The sequence below is a fragment of the Mandrillus leucophaeus genome, unplaced genomic scaffold (assembly GCF_000951045.1).
Source record: "Mandrillus leucophaeus isolate KB7577 unplaced genomic scaffold, Mleu.le_1.0 Scaffold489, whole genome shotgun sequence".
In the NCBI taxonomy this organism is placed as follows: domain Eukaryota; kingdom Metazoa; phylum Chordata; class Mammalia; order Primates; family Cercopithecidae; genus Mandrillus; species Mandrillus leucophaeus.
In genome coordinates this window covers 1191690-1204119 of record NW_012105242.1, presented here as the reverse complement: position 1 = coordinate 1204119, position 12430 = coordinate 1191690, and the positions used below count along the sequence as shown (strand labels likewise).

Here is a 12430-nt window from a genome sequence, read left to right as displayed (position 1 = left end):
TACAGGCGCCCGCCACCTCGCCCGGCTAGTTTTTTGTATTTTTTAGTGGAGACGGGGTTTCACCATGTTAGCCCATGTTGGGATGGTCTCGATCTCCTGACCTCGTGATCCGCCCATCTCGGCCTCCCAAAGTGCTGGGATTACAGGCTTGAGCCACCGCGCCCGGCCAGTCTCTTCTGAAGTTGGTTCTATTTATTTTGCCTCAGTGATAGGAATCCAAAGAGTCACCTCTGACCACAGAAACTGAGGCATGTCTCCAAGAAGGCTTGCACAGAGATGTTCACTGTAACCCTGTGTGTGAATGCCTCCGTACACGGGAGCGATAGATGAAATGGTGGCATGACACACCATATGCCAGTCAAAAGAAATGCACTAGATCCACATGGAGCAATATAGCTAGAGCCTAATAATAGTGTTGAATGTAAAAAGCTGCAGAGAAACTTGTAAAAGTGATATCATTTATTGAAAAAAAAAAAAAAAAAGAGAGAGAGAAGAGAAGAGAAAATTATACACCTAAACAGGCAATTGGGTTTGGGGCTGGTGGCCCAAGGAACTTCATTTTATCTGTAAAGTTCTAAAAACTTTTTAACAGAAAATGTAGTCATGTACAACTTATATAATTAAAAAATTGATTTTTCGATGTGCATTTAAAAAATCTAAAGTTTTCTGAAAATGAGAGCTAAAAGATAATGTTTGTGGCATAAACAGGGCAGCTTAGATTAATGGTTTCCTGTAGCCTTCACTGGGATGTAAAAAGAAAATGTTAGAATTTTATTTATATTTTTCTAATTGTCCTTTGCAGAGATATATTTTTGCATGCTTTACAATATATGTACTTTATTTACTTATTTATTTTGAGATGGGGTCTCATTCTGTCACCCAGGCTGGAGTGCAGTGGCATGATCTCTGCTCACTGTAACCTCTGCCTCCCAGGCTCAAGTGATCCTCCCACCTCAGCCTCCTGAGTAGTTGGAACCACAGGCGCATGCCACTATGCCTGGCTAATTTTTTGTATTTTTAGTAGAGGCAGGGTTTCCCCATGTTGCCCAGGCTGGTCTTTAACTCCTGAGCTCAGGCAATTCGCCTGCCTCGGCCTCCCAAAGTGCTGGGATTAGAGGCATGAACCACTGCGCCTGGCCAGATACATACTTTAATAACAGTAACATGTGTAAATAAAGAGTTTTTTTGTAGAAATGAGGTCTCACTATGTTGTTCAAGCTGGTCTCAAACTCCTGGGCTCAAGCAATCCTTCCACTTTGGCCTCCCAAAGCACTGGGATTATAGGTGTGAACCATCACGCCCAACCCATAACTTAACTTTATTTTTTGGAGGCAGAGTGCAGTGGCACAATCCTGGCTCACTGCAACCTCCACCTCCTGGGTTCAAGTGATTCTCCTGCCTCAGCCTCCCGAGTAGCTGGGCTTATAGGTGCGTGCTACCACACCCAGCTAATTTTTAGTATTTTTAGCAGAGACAGGGTCTCACCATGTTGCCCAGGCTGGACCTGAACTTCTGAGCTCAGGCAATCCACCCGTCTCGGCCTTCCAAACTGCTGGGATTACAGGAGTGAGCTACCGCACCCGGCCCTAACCTATAATTTTAAATTAAAGAAATATGAATATATTGGGAGGATATCCTCAAAAATGGTTTTATTATTCACTTGAGGCCGGGAGTTCAAGACCAGCCTGGGCAACAAAGTGAGACCCAGGTCTCTACAAAAAGTAAAAAAAATAACTAGCTGGCTGTGGTGGCACACACTTGTAGTCCCAGCTACTCCGGAGGCTGAGGTGGGAGGACAGCATGAGTCCAGGAGTTTGAGGCTGCAGTGACCTATGATCAAGCCACTGCACTCTAGTCTAGGCAACAGAGTGAGACCCTGTCTCTAAAAAAAAAAAAAAAAAAGGAAAACTGACTGGGCACAGTGGCTCACACCTGTAATCCTAACACCTTGGGAAGCCAAGGTAGGCTTCAGCTCAGGAGTTCAGGACCAGTCTGGACAACATGGCAAAACCTTGCCTTTACAAAAAATAGAAAAATTAGCACGTGGTCCCAGCTACCCGGGAAGTTGAGGTGGGAGGATCACCTGAGCCTGGGGAAGTAGGGCTTACAGTGAGCCTGATCATGCCACTGCACTCCAGCCTGACAGAATGAAACCTGAGACCCTCTCTCAAAAAAAAAAAAAAAATATATATATATATATATACACACACACACACACACCTGTCTCTTATACACATCTAGATGTGTATAAGAGACAGTATACACACACACACACACACATATAAAATTGATATATTACCAGAAAAACTTGGAGACCACTTACTAGCTTAGACATGACTGACCTTAACCCTCTGTACACTTAGCCCTGACTGTGGGGAAGTGTGTAGCAGACCAAATGTTGGAGGAAGGGAAGACAGAATCTTTATCACTTGGTAGAAGCAAGACACAGGGGAAGTCTCCAGGCTTCTCCCAGTGGAGAGGGAGCCTGGGCTAACTGTGCTTATGGCAAATCAATCCCAAAAGCACCTCTGCCACTCCTACTGCTGCGCCAAGCTCAAAGAATGGCAGGGCACAGCACGGATGTATCTGCAGCTGGTTTCAATTCTGCCCAAACCAAACTTTACCCCCAGATATTGCCCCTCTACTTCCAAGACAGAGGTTACCTTACCCACACTGGGAAAAGCCAGTCAAACAGGCTTGGCAAGGGCAGCCACCAAGGGGAAGCACATTTTTTCCATTCAGTAGCCCAGGGAGCACTGAGTCACTTTCTCATGTCATAAAAAGGATGATTCATTTTGTATACTAAACAAAGAAATTCTAGTATACCTATTACATCTCAGAGAACTTCCATTCCTTTCTGTGTGTGTTTTTTTCTTTTTCTTTTTTTTAAGAGACAGGGTCCTGCTTTGTCACTCAGGCTGGAGTTAGGTGTTACCATCATGGCTCACTGCAGCCTCAACCTCCTGGGCCCAAGCAATTCTCCTGCCTCTGCCTTCTGAGTAAGAGGACTAAAGGTGTGCACCGCGCAGCCCAGTTAACTTTTTATTTTTACTTTACTTTGTAGAGATGGGGTCTCACTATGTTGCACAGGCTGTTCTCAAATACCTGGCCTCAAGTGATCCTCTTGCCTCAAGGTGCTAGGATTACAGGCGTGAGCCACTGCACCCAACCAGAACTTCCATACTAAAAAGAGAGATAACCGTACCCCATAAGACTAAAGATTTGCAGTGGGCTGAAATAAGGCAGGGTGTCAGTGTTTCCATTTGAAATCATACACAGATACAAGGAGTTCCAGAAACAAACAATTTCTATTATTAAACAGACCAGAACCACATGGTTACAGTTAAGAGCAGGGGCCAGTTAAGAGCGGCAACCTTTTTCCATAAAGGGCCACATACTAAATGTTTAGGCTCTGCGGGTCATTTGGTCTCCATTACAGCTACTCCGCTAGGTCACAGTAGCAGGAAGGCAGCCACAGATAATAAACGATAGGCATAGCTGTTGTTACGGACTGAGAGTTTGTGTCCCCCTAAAATTCGTATGTTGAAGCCTTAACCCTGCAATGTGATGGTATTAGGAGATTGGGCCTTTGGGAAATAATCAGGCTTAGATGCAGTCATGAGGGTAGGGCCCTCATGACAGGATTAGTGCCCTGTAAGAAGAAACCAGAGACCTAGCTCTGTCTCCATGACACAAGAGAACACAGCTGTCTGCAGCCAGAAAGAGGGTACCCTCGCCTGGAACCAAATCAGCCAGTACCTTGATCTTATACTGCCCAGCTTTTAAAACTGTAACAAATAAATGTCTGTTGTTGAAGAAATCCAGTCTATGATATTCTGTTACACCAACCCAAGCAGACTAAGACAGTTGTGTTCCAATAAAACTTTATTTGCAGAAGCAGACAGTAGGCCAAATTTGGCTCATGGCCCAAAGCTGATGACCCCTGGTTAAGAACACAGACACAGAGTCAAGAAGTCCTAGAAACCCGCTGGGCACAGTGGCTCACGTCTGTAATCCCCAAACTTTGGGAGGCCTAGGCGGGAGGATCACTTGAGCTCAGGAGTTCCGAGACCAACCTAGGCAACTTGGTGAAACCCTGTCTCTACAAAAAACATAAAAAGAAAATTATCTGGGTGTGGTTGTGCATGCCTATGGTCCCAGCTACTTGAGAGGCTGAAGTGGGAGAATCGCTTGACATTGCAGTGAGCTGCGGTCGCGCCACTGCACTCCAGCCTACCTTGGACTAGGCTGGTCACTTCATTCCCTAAGCCTTGGTTTCTTTGATTCTAAAATGAGGACAAGAGTTAAGTACCTCAGAGGGCTGTCAAGGGGTCTATACACAGTACAGTGGATGAAGCATGCAGGGCCCACAGGCTAAGAGCTCAATGCATGTCATTCACTGTTCTTAGAATGTCAATTACATTAATTATCAGCACTCCCTTCAAAAGAAAACCTTAACATGGGGAGAGAACTAAAATTCAACTTCTGCCAAATTTCCCCAGAACACATTCACAGCAAAAAATATTTTAGGATAGAAGTAGGACTGAAGCCTGCCATTTAACAATTCTTGGCTCACTGTATGTCTCACATAGGACAATCTGTACAGAATTACATCGAATAACAAAATGGTTTTGCATTTGGAAGAGTTGCTTCTGTGAAGAAATTCTCATCAATTCTCAAGTACACATAACAAAGAAGAGAGATTAATAGAGTAAATATTAGACCAGAGATGCCAAAAACGTGGCATGCCCACTGCCACTTTGCAGTCCTGTGCCTTGGTAGATAAAATCAATCAATCACAGCACTCTTTCTCAAGAAAGCTGGATGAGCCTTCAGACACCTCTTCTACACAGCAATCAGAATACAGAATCTGGTCACCATTCCTGTTCTAGAAAGTGCTGGCAAACTGTGGATCACTTCAACATATTTTTAAAATTTACTAAACTTTATTCATTGATGTGGACTGCCCACTGAGGTCAAGAATAAATGTTCTTTGAGCCAGGTGTGGTGGTTCATGTCTATAATCCCAACTACTTGGGAGGCTGAGGCAGGAGGATTGTTTGAGCCCGGGAGTTAGAGGCTCTAGTGAGCTATGATCAAGGCACTGCACTACAGCCTGGGCAACAGAGTGAGACCCTGACTCGAAATAAACAAAAAAGAGAATAAATGTTCCTTGGGGTAATCAGAAACCTAAGGAGTAGGTCTTGAGCAAAAGTACAAGAATGATGGGCCAGGAATTAAGAAACCCAAGTTATAGTCCTGTTTCTTGTATTACCTGTATATTACTGGACAAGTCACCTTAACTTCTCTACCCTTGCTTCTTCTTCAGTAAAAGGTAATTTGCAACAAAGTTACCTGTGGCTCTAAATACAGTCAGTTCTCATTATTTGCAGCAATACTTGCAAATGCACCTACTCACTAAAATCTATTTCTAAGCCCAAATCAATACTTCTGGGGCTTTTTTGGTCATTTGTCGACATGCACAGAGCAGTAAAAAATTTGAAATCACTTGATGTTCATGTTCCCAGCTGAGGTCAAACAAGGCAACACTATGCCTCCTTGTTTCATTCTCCTACTGCAAACAAGTACCTTTTAAGTGGTGTATTTAGTGCTGTGTTTTTTGCATTTTGGTGCTTCTTGTTGGTGATTCTGCTATTTACAATGGACCCCAAGTGTGTGCTGATATGCTTTCCAGTGTTCCTAACAGCAAGAAGGTAGTGATGTGCCTCATGGAGAAATTATGTGTGTTAGATAAGCTTTGTTCAGGCATGCATTATAGCACTGTGGCCCCTGAGTTCAATGTTAATGCATCGACAATAGATATTAGATAGTCTCTTTAAAAAGAACCACATGAAGACTAAAGGCTTGCAGGAACCTAACCCTGTAGTTCCTCTAGAAACAAAGATTCAATGTTTGCTAATTCAGTATGGGAAGTGACTTTATAGCACATAACTACCAAAAACAATAGATTCGACTGTCTCTATTTTTCTATTTGATATGAATTTTAATGCCATTAAGAAAGAGTCTTTTGAGACCAACTTGACCAAAATGGTGAAACCCCATCTGTACTAAAAATACAAAACATTAGCCAGGCATGGTGGCGGGTGCATGTAATCCCAGCTAGTCGGGAGGCTGAGGCAGGAGAATCCCTTGAACCCGGGAGGTGGACATTGCAGTGAGCTGAGATCACGCCACTGCACTCCAGCCTGGGCAACAAGAGCAAAACTCAAAAAGAAAGGAAAAGGAAGGAAAGGGAAAGGGAAAGGGAAAGGGAGGAAAAGAAAAGAGAAGAAAAGAAAAGAGGTTGAGCCAGGTGCGGTGGCTCATGCCTGTAATCCCAGCACTTTGGGAAGCCAAGGCAGTAGGATTGCTTGAGGCCAGAAGTTTAAGACCAGCCTGGGCAACATAGCAAGACTGCATCTCTACAAAATGGAAAAAATAAGACAGAGGCTGTATAAAAATGCCTTTTGTGCCCATGTGTGTCAAATATTTCAATTAATGCTAAAAGTTTCATTTAGAAAAACATACACAAGGCATGAACAAATAAGATATTTCTAGGGGAAACAATTCTGGTTTTAGCTGAAGAGCTCACACCTTTCTCTTTTCCCTCCCTCATGAGATCTCCAAAAAGAATACATCAAACTGCTCCTTTCTGTATCGCCTCTGAGAGCACTGAGTGCCAGGGTGGTCCCCAGCATAGTTCTGTGTAAGGACCAACTGTGGCTTGGAGAGAACCCCCTTGACAACACGAAGTTGAAACACGGTACCTGCAAGCAGTCGAGGGATGTGCTGACTACCCGTGGGGACTTGGACTGGCAAGCTAGCTCGAATGGAAGAAAATACTTGTCAGCTTCAATGAAGTTTGCCTTTGGTGGTGCAGCAGTGCCAAGCCTAGGAGAAAAGCAAGAGAGGGTTGGGAGGAGAAATGAATTTTCTACACCTTACTCTAACTTCCCATTCCACCTGCAACCATTTAATTAAAAGTGCCTGCAAACAATATCCTGGGGCTAGACATTAAAAGTTGAACACATATATTAGGAAAAACACCACTAAAGTGCCACATGCAGAGAGCAAGTTCTCTGATTGGCATGCTGAATTAACGACATCCTGGACTGAATCCTGGTGGCAGCCACGCCAGAGCTATACTTCTGAAATGTGACTAACCGGCTTCCTTACTATGAAGATCAGGAGGAGCCACTCATGGAGCAAGCTGTCCTCATGCCTAAGGAAGCATGCCATACAAGAGACAAGGGCTTTGCCTCTTCTGTCAAGAAAAGATACAACAGCATTACCTCAATCTTGATCCTTCCCTCCAAGTATACAAATACTGAGGCAGTAGCCTGTGAACCGAGCATCAGTTCAAATATACACAGAGTTGTGCTGTGTGCCTAGCACCATGCTTGCAGAGTGTGTGCCACCCCTGAGGATTAGAAATATGAGAAAACAAGTAGAGAAAGGGGCTCCCCGAGTTGCTACCTACTCCCTTCACGCCATATCTCAGCAAGGAGGTAGTGCTATAGCTTACCTCTGCTTTTCTATTTCTGCTTTAATTTCATCTGGTAAGGAAGGAAGAAAAAACACATTAGGAACATGTAACATTTATGTAAAGGAAAACTTTACTAAAATATATCTGGAGACCACTGAAAAGAATGTTAATGAGATGTTTAAATACAAAAATGCTGATATGAAGTGAAAGACATAATTGTAACAGCAATAATAATAGCTAACACTTACATGGAGTGACTGGCTAGGCATTACTGTGAGTATGTGTTTTAGCTCACTTAGCCCTTACAACGATCCCATGAGGTCCATACTATTATAATATCCATCTCATTTAGAGCAGGGTTTCTCAGCCTTGGCACCACTGACATTTGGGGACGAAGAATTCTTTGTTATGAGGCTGCCCTGTGCACTCTAGGATGTTTAGGAGCATCCGGGCCCTCCACTCACTGGATACCAGAGGCACCCCTGATCCCTCTGCCATCTTGAAAACCAAAAACGTCTCTAGACATTGCCAAGTGTCTCATGAGCAAAACTGCTCTTGATGAGAAGCAATGATTCTGATGAGGAAACCAAGGCACAGTAGGGTTAGGTAACTTGGCTACTGTTGCACATCAAGAACTAGGGAGCCAGAATTTGAATCGAGGCTTTCTGGCTCTACAGCCCATGTTCTTACCTGTTTCCTGTTCTGCAGAATGCATGTTCATGACAGTTAGCTGACACAATACCATGGTAATATCACAACCTCTCAACTGTGTGCAAATATGCACAGAAGACCGGAAACCGATACAACAAAGTATTGAAACGCATAAAATACTGAAAGTTGTCTAAGTAGTGGGACCTACTACTATGACATTTTCTATGATAAGCATATATATTTCTTCTTAATCAGCACTTCTAAAAACAATTATAATAAAATATACATAACCTACAATTTACCATCTTAACCATCTTTTAAGTTTACAGTTGAATGGCATTAAGTACATTCACATTGTGCTAAGTAAGGCACATGTAATTTTTTTGAATTAAAATTAATTTTAAAATCTTAACCACAGAGGTTACAACTACACTGGCAGGGTTATAGGAATAGCGTCATTTTTCAGAAATCACAATCTCAGAGATAGTCTTATTTCCAGGAAAACAAGGTTTTGTGCCATTAAAACAACAAAACACCCTGTCTAAATACACAGAATTCCCCCCACATCCACTCAGTTGAATGTATTTCTACATGTTAGACCCACAAACCCACGTACTATCAAATCAGACATGGGAAGGTTTGTTCTCAATACCATGTATTCAGATCATCTCCAAAAGGCCACCCTCCTTTACACAATCTCTAGAGAGCCAGTAGTGTGGATATGGCACTAGTTATCCTAGCAACCCCAGGACATAGTACTGAAGGTTGCAAATTTCCTTTTCTTAGATAACTCCATTCTAGACTCAACTTGAAGACGTGAAAACCAAGTAAACTGACTCACTGGAAGTAGCAATTTCTAACCTTCAAGCCTGACTTTGTATATCTTACTACACACATAAGAAAACAGAAGAGAAACGCCTAAATAACTAATAGCAACCATTTTGCTCATGGACCATAAGGGTTGTGACACACAGGGTCAGAGAGCTGTGTGGCATGGATCTTGCCCCTCAGGGAAAATAATTCACAAAGCAAATGATCCAGCTTCCACTAGCAGAGGCCCATGAAGTTGTGGGAGATCCAGCAAGTGAGGCTGGCAGCCACGCTATCAGCTTTTAGAAACCCATATCTATAATGCTAAGGCTCTGCTTGGGTGACAAGATATGTCACTCTGTGACATGCCAGCTGGGTGCCCCTGCCCAGACTCAAATGTAAGTTTTCCTTCCAATCACTGTTACCTTGTTAGAGTCAAGTTTAAGTCCTAAACCTATCTGAAGCAATGAGGTCTTTGCTAGAGTTGGTGCTGGCCTGTGAGCTCTAAAACAATCTGTTTTGAAATGCCACTATAGGCCAGGCGCAGTGGCTCACATCTGTAATCCCAGCATTTTGGGAGGCCGAGGCGGGCAGATCACGAGGTCAGAAGTTTGAGACCATCCTGACCAACATGGTGAAACCTCATCTCTACTAAAAATACAAAAATTAGCCGGGCGTGGTGCCACACACCTGTAATCCCAGCTACTCAGAAGGCTGAGGCAGGAGAATCCCTTGAACCTGGGAAGCAGTAATTGCAGTGAGCCGAGATGGTGCCACTGCACTCCAGCCTGGGCGACACAGCGAGACTGTGTCTCAAAAAAAAAAAAAAAAAAAAAACATAAAACAAACCAAACACAAAAGTTACACCAACTACAAAGGCCCATGGAGGCCAGGCGGGAAATGTCAAGAAAAAACACGGTGGGTGTAAGATCAAAGAAAGACAGGACCCCCTCTCCACCCAGTACAGGAAGGGGTGCGGCAGCTCCTCAGTTCCAGCTGACTGGAATCTTTAGAGTCCCTGAGCCCACAGGTGCTAATTGTTCTGATTTTTCCAGAGGTCGAAATCCAGATTTTAAGTGAAAGCTCTGATTGCAATTCAAACACCTTCAATTGTTTTAAAATTATATTAAATAGAAAAAATAAGATCTGGTGTTCGACAGATCAGTATGATGACTACAGTTAACATTAACCAACTGTACATTTCAAAATAGCTAGGAAAGAATAATTCAAATGTTCCTAATGTAAAGAAAAAATGAATATTTAAAGTGATGAATATCCCAGTTACCCTGATTTGACTATAAGAAAGCATCTAATTATCAATGCACTTAAAAAATATGTACAGCTATATGTATCAATAAAAAATACTATGGCTTAAATAAGACTGGTTTGCAAGCTGCCTAGCTCTGAAGTTACCAATTTGCCAATTCTGCTTTAAGGGATGGAGAAGAGCCGAGGAGAGAGTGCTTCAGTGGCTGCAGAAAAGTACCTGCAGGGGATAAAAGTGGCTTTTAAGGACTGTGACCAGTGCTATGAGGACAAAGCATCAAGTTTTCTATAAGCAAAATGTTGTCCAGCCAAAGAACAAAGAACTAAAGAGCCAGAGGACTGAAGTTCAAGGCCAAACTCCATTATAAATTTTATAGATGAAAATCAAGATCCACAGAGGTTACAAGTTATTAAGTACTGGAGATTGGACTTAAACCCAGAAAATCAGGCTCCAGAGTCTGTGTTCTCCTGGATACCTTGACTCTCAAATAAGCATATCGAATTACTCTGTAAACTATAAATGCAGAAGAGTTTAAATGTGTGGTTTTCCTAGCACTGATACCAACCATGAATGCTACAACCATGGTTCAAAACACTGGTGTTTTACTACTCTGTGAACCCGTCCAGCTGGGAAAGCTAGTTTACAAGCCTTCTGAAATCTCCCAAACCCCTTTTCCAGCCTGGCATGACCACAGCAAAGGTAAAACCCGGTTTTGGAATGGGAATGAGCAAGGGTTGACAGGACTGGCAGCAGCAGCAGTGCAGGGCACAGGGACCGAAGAGAGCAGCCCTCTCCTGTGACCAGGAAAGAGTTGCTACCTGGAAGAGTAACTGCAGAAACCTAAGAAACTTCAGTTGCAAATCCTATGTTCACAGATTTTCTTTAGTTTTCTAAATTTACCCTTAAGTACTCCCACAAGAATTAGGAATTGTTGCGCTTTCTAAACTACTCTTTGTTGAAGAAAAAAAAATCTTGAGGCCAGTCCCCGTGGCTCATGCCTGTAATCTCAGCACTTTAGGAGACTGAGGCGGACAGATCAGTTTAAGCTCAGGAGCTCAGACCAACCTGAGCAACATGGTAAAAAGACTTAGATTCCATCTTAAAAAAAAAAAAAAAAAAAAAAAAGAGAGAGAGAGAAAGAAAGAAAGAAAGAAAGACACTCTTGAAAAGTCTTCTCCACTAGGCCCAGTAGGGGCCCAGATGATAACAGCATCTTTGTAAGGGATGGGAAGAAGCCCATGGAGGGGCTGGGAGAGGGTGGCCTGACTCAACTTTTCCTCGGACAGATCACTCTGACTGCTGTGAGGATAAAGAGGAAGGTAGCCAGGACAGAAGCAGGGAAACCAGTCAGGAGGTTACTGCTAATAATCCAGGCTAGCAGCAATGGAGGCTTGGAGCAGGACAGAGACTGTGCAGGTGGAGAGAAGGCACAGTCTGAAGCCTGTCTCTTATACACATCTAGATGTGTATAAGAGACAGGGACAGATCACTCTGACTGCTGTGAGGATAAAGAGGAAGGTAGCCAGGACAGAAGCAGGGAAACCAGTCAGGAGGTTACTGCTAATAATCCAGGCTAGCAGCAATGGAGGCTTGGAGCAGGACAGAGACTGTGCAGGTGGAGAGAAGGCACAGTCTGAAGCACACTGGCACCTTTTGTTTTTGTTTTTGTTTTGGAGACAGAGTCTTATCCTCTCACCCAGGCTGGAAATGCTCAAATAGCAGTAGTCTCATATAGCCCAACCTAAAAGTTGGGTTCTTGATATATTTGGATAATGCAATCTTTTTTTTTTTCCATTAAAAGAGGAACAATCCCATCAAAAAGTGGGCAAAGGATATGAACAGACACTTCTCAAAAGAAGACATTTATGTGGCCAAAAAACATATGGAAAAAAGCTCATCATCTCTGGTCATTAGAGAAATGCAAATCAAGGCCCGATGTGGTGACTCATGCCTCCAATCCCAGCACTTTGGGAGGCCGAGGCAGGCAGATCACCTGAGGTCGGGAGTTCAAGACCAGCCTGGCCAACATGGAGAAACCCCCGTCTCTAGTAAAAATACAAAAAAATTAGCCGGGCATGGTGGTGCATGCCTGTAGTCCCAGCTACTCAGGAGGCTGAGGCAGGAGAATCACTTGAACCCTGGAGGCGGAGGGTGCAGTGAACTGAGATTGTGCCAATGCACTCCAGCCTGAGCAACAAGAGGGAAACTCCGTCTCA

The 12430-nt window shown here is 43.4% G+C and overlaps 1 protein-coding gene across 1 annotated transcript in view; it reads right to left on the bottom strand.

The window, feature by feature from the left end:
* Positions 1-7547, bottom strand: part of ARFGEF2 (ADP-ribosylation factor guanine nucleotide-exchange factor 2 (brefeldin A-inhibited)) — a 101054-nt gene extending 93507 nt beyond the window's left edge. Inside the window, exons 1-2 of the mRNA XM_011995403.1 lie at positions 7526-7547; positions 6768-6891 (exon numbers count right to left, since the gene is read on the bottom strand). The gene's annotated coding sequence lies outside the window, so the exon portion shown is untranslated. The remainder of the gene's footprint in view (positions 1-6767; positions 6892-7525) is intronic.
* Positions 7548-12430: the final 4883 nt, after the last annotated feature.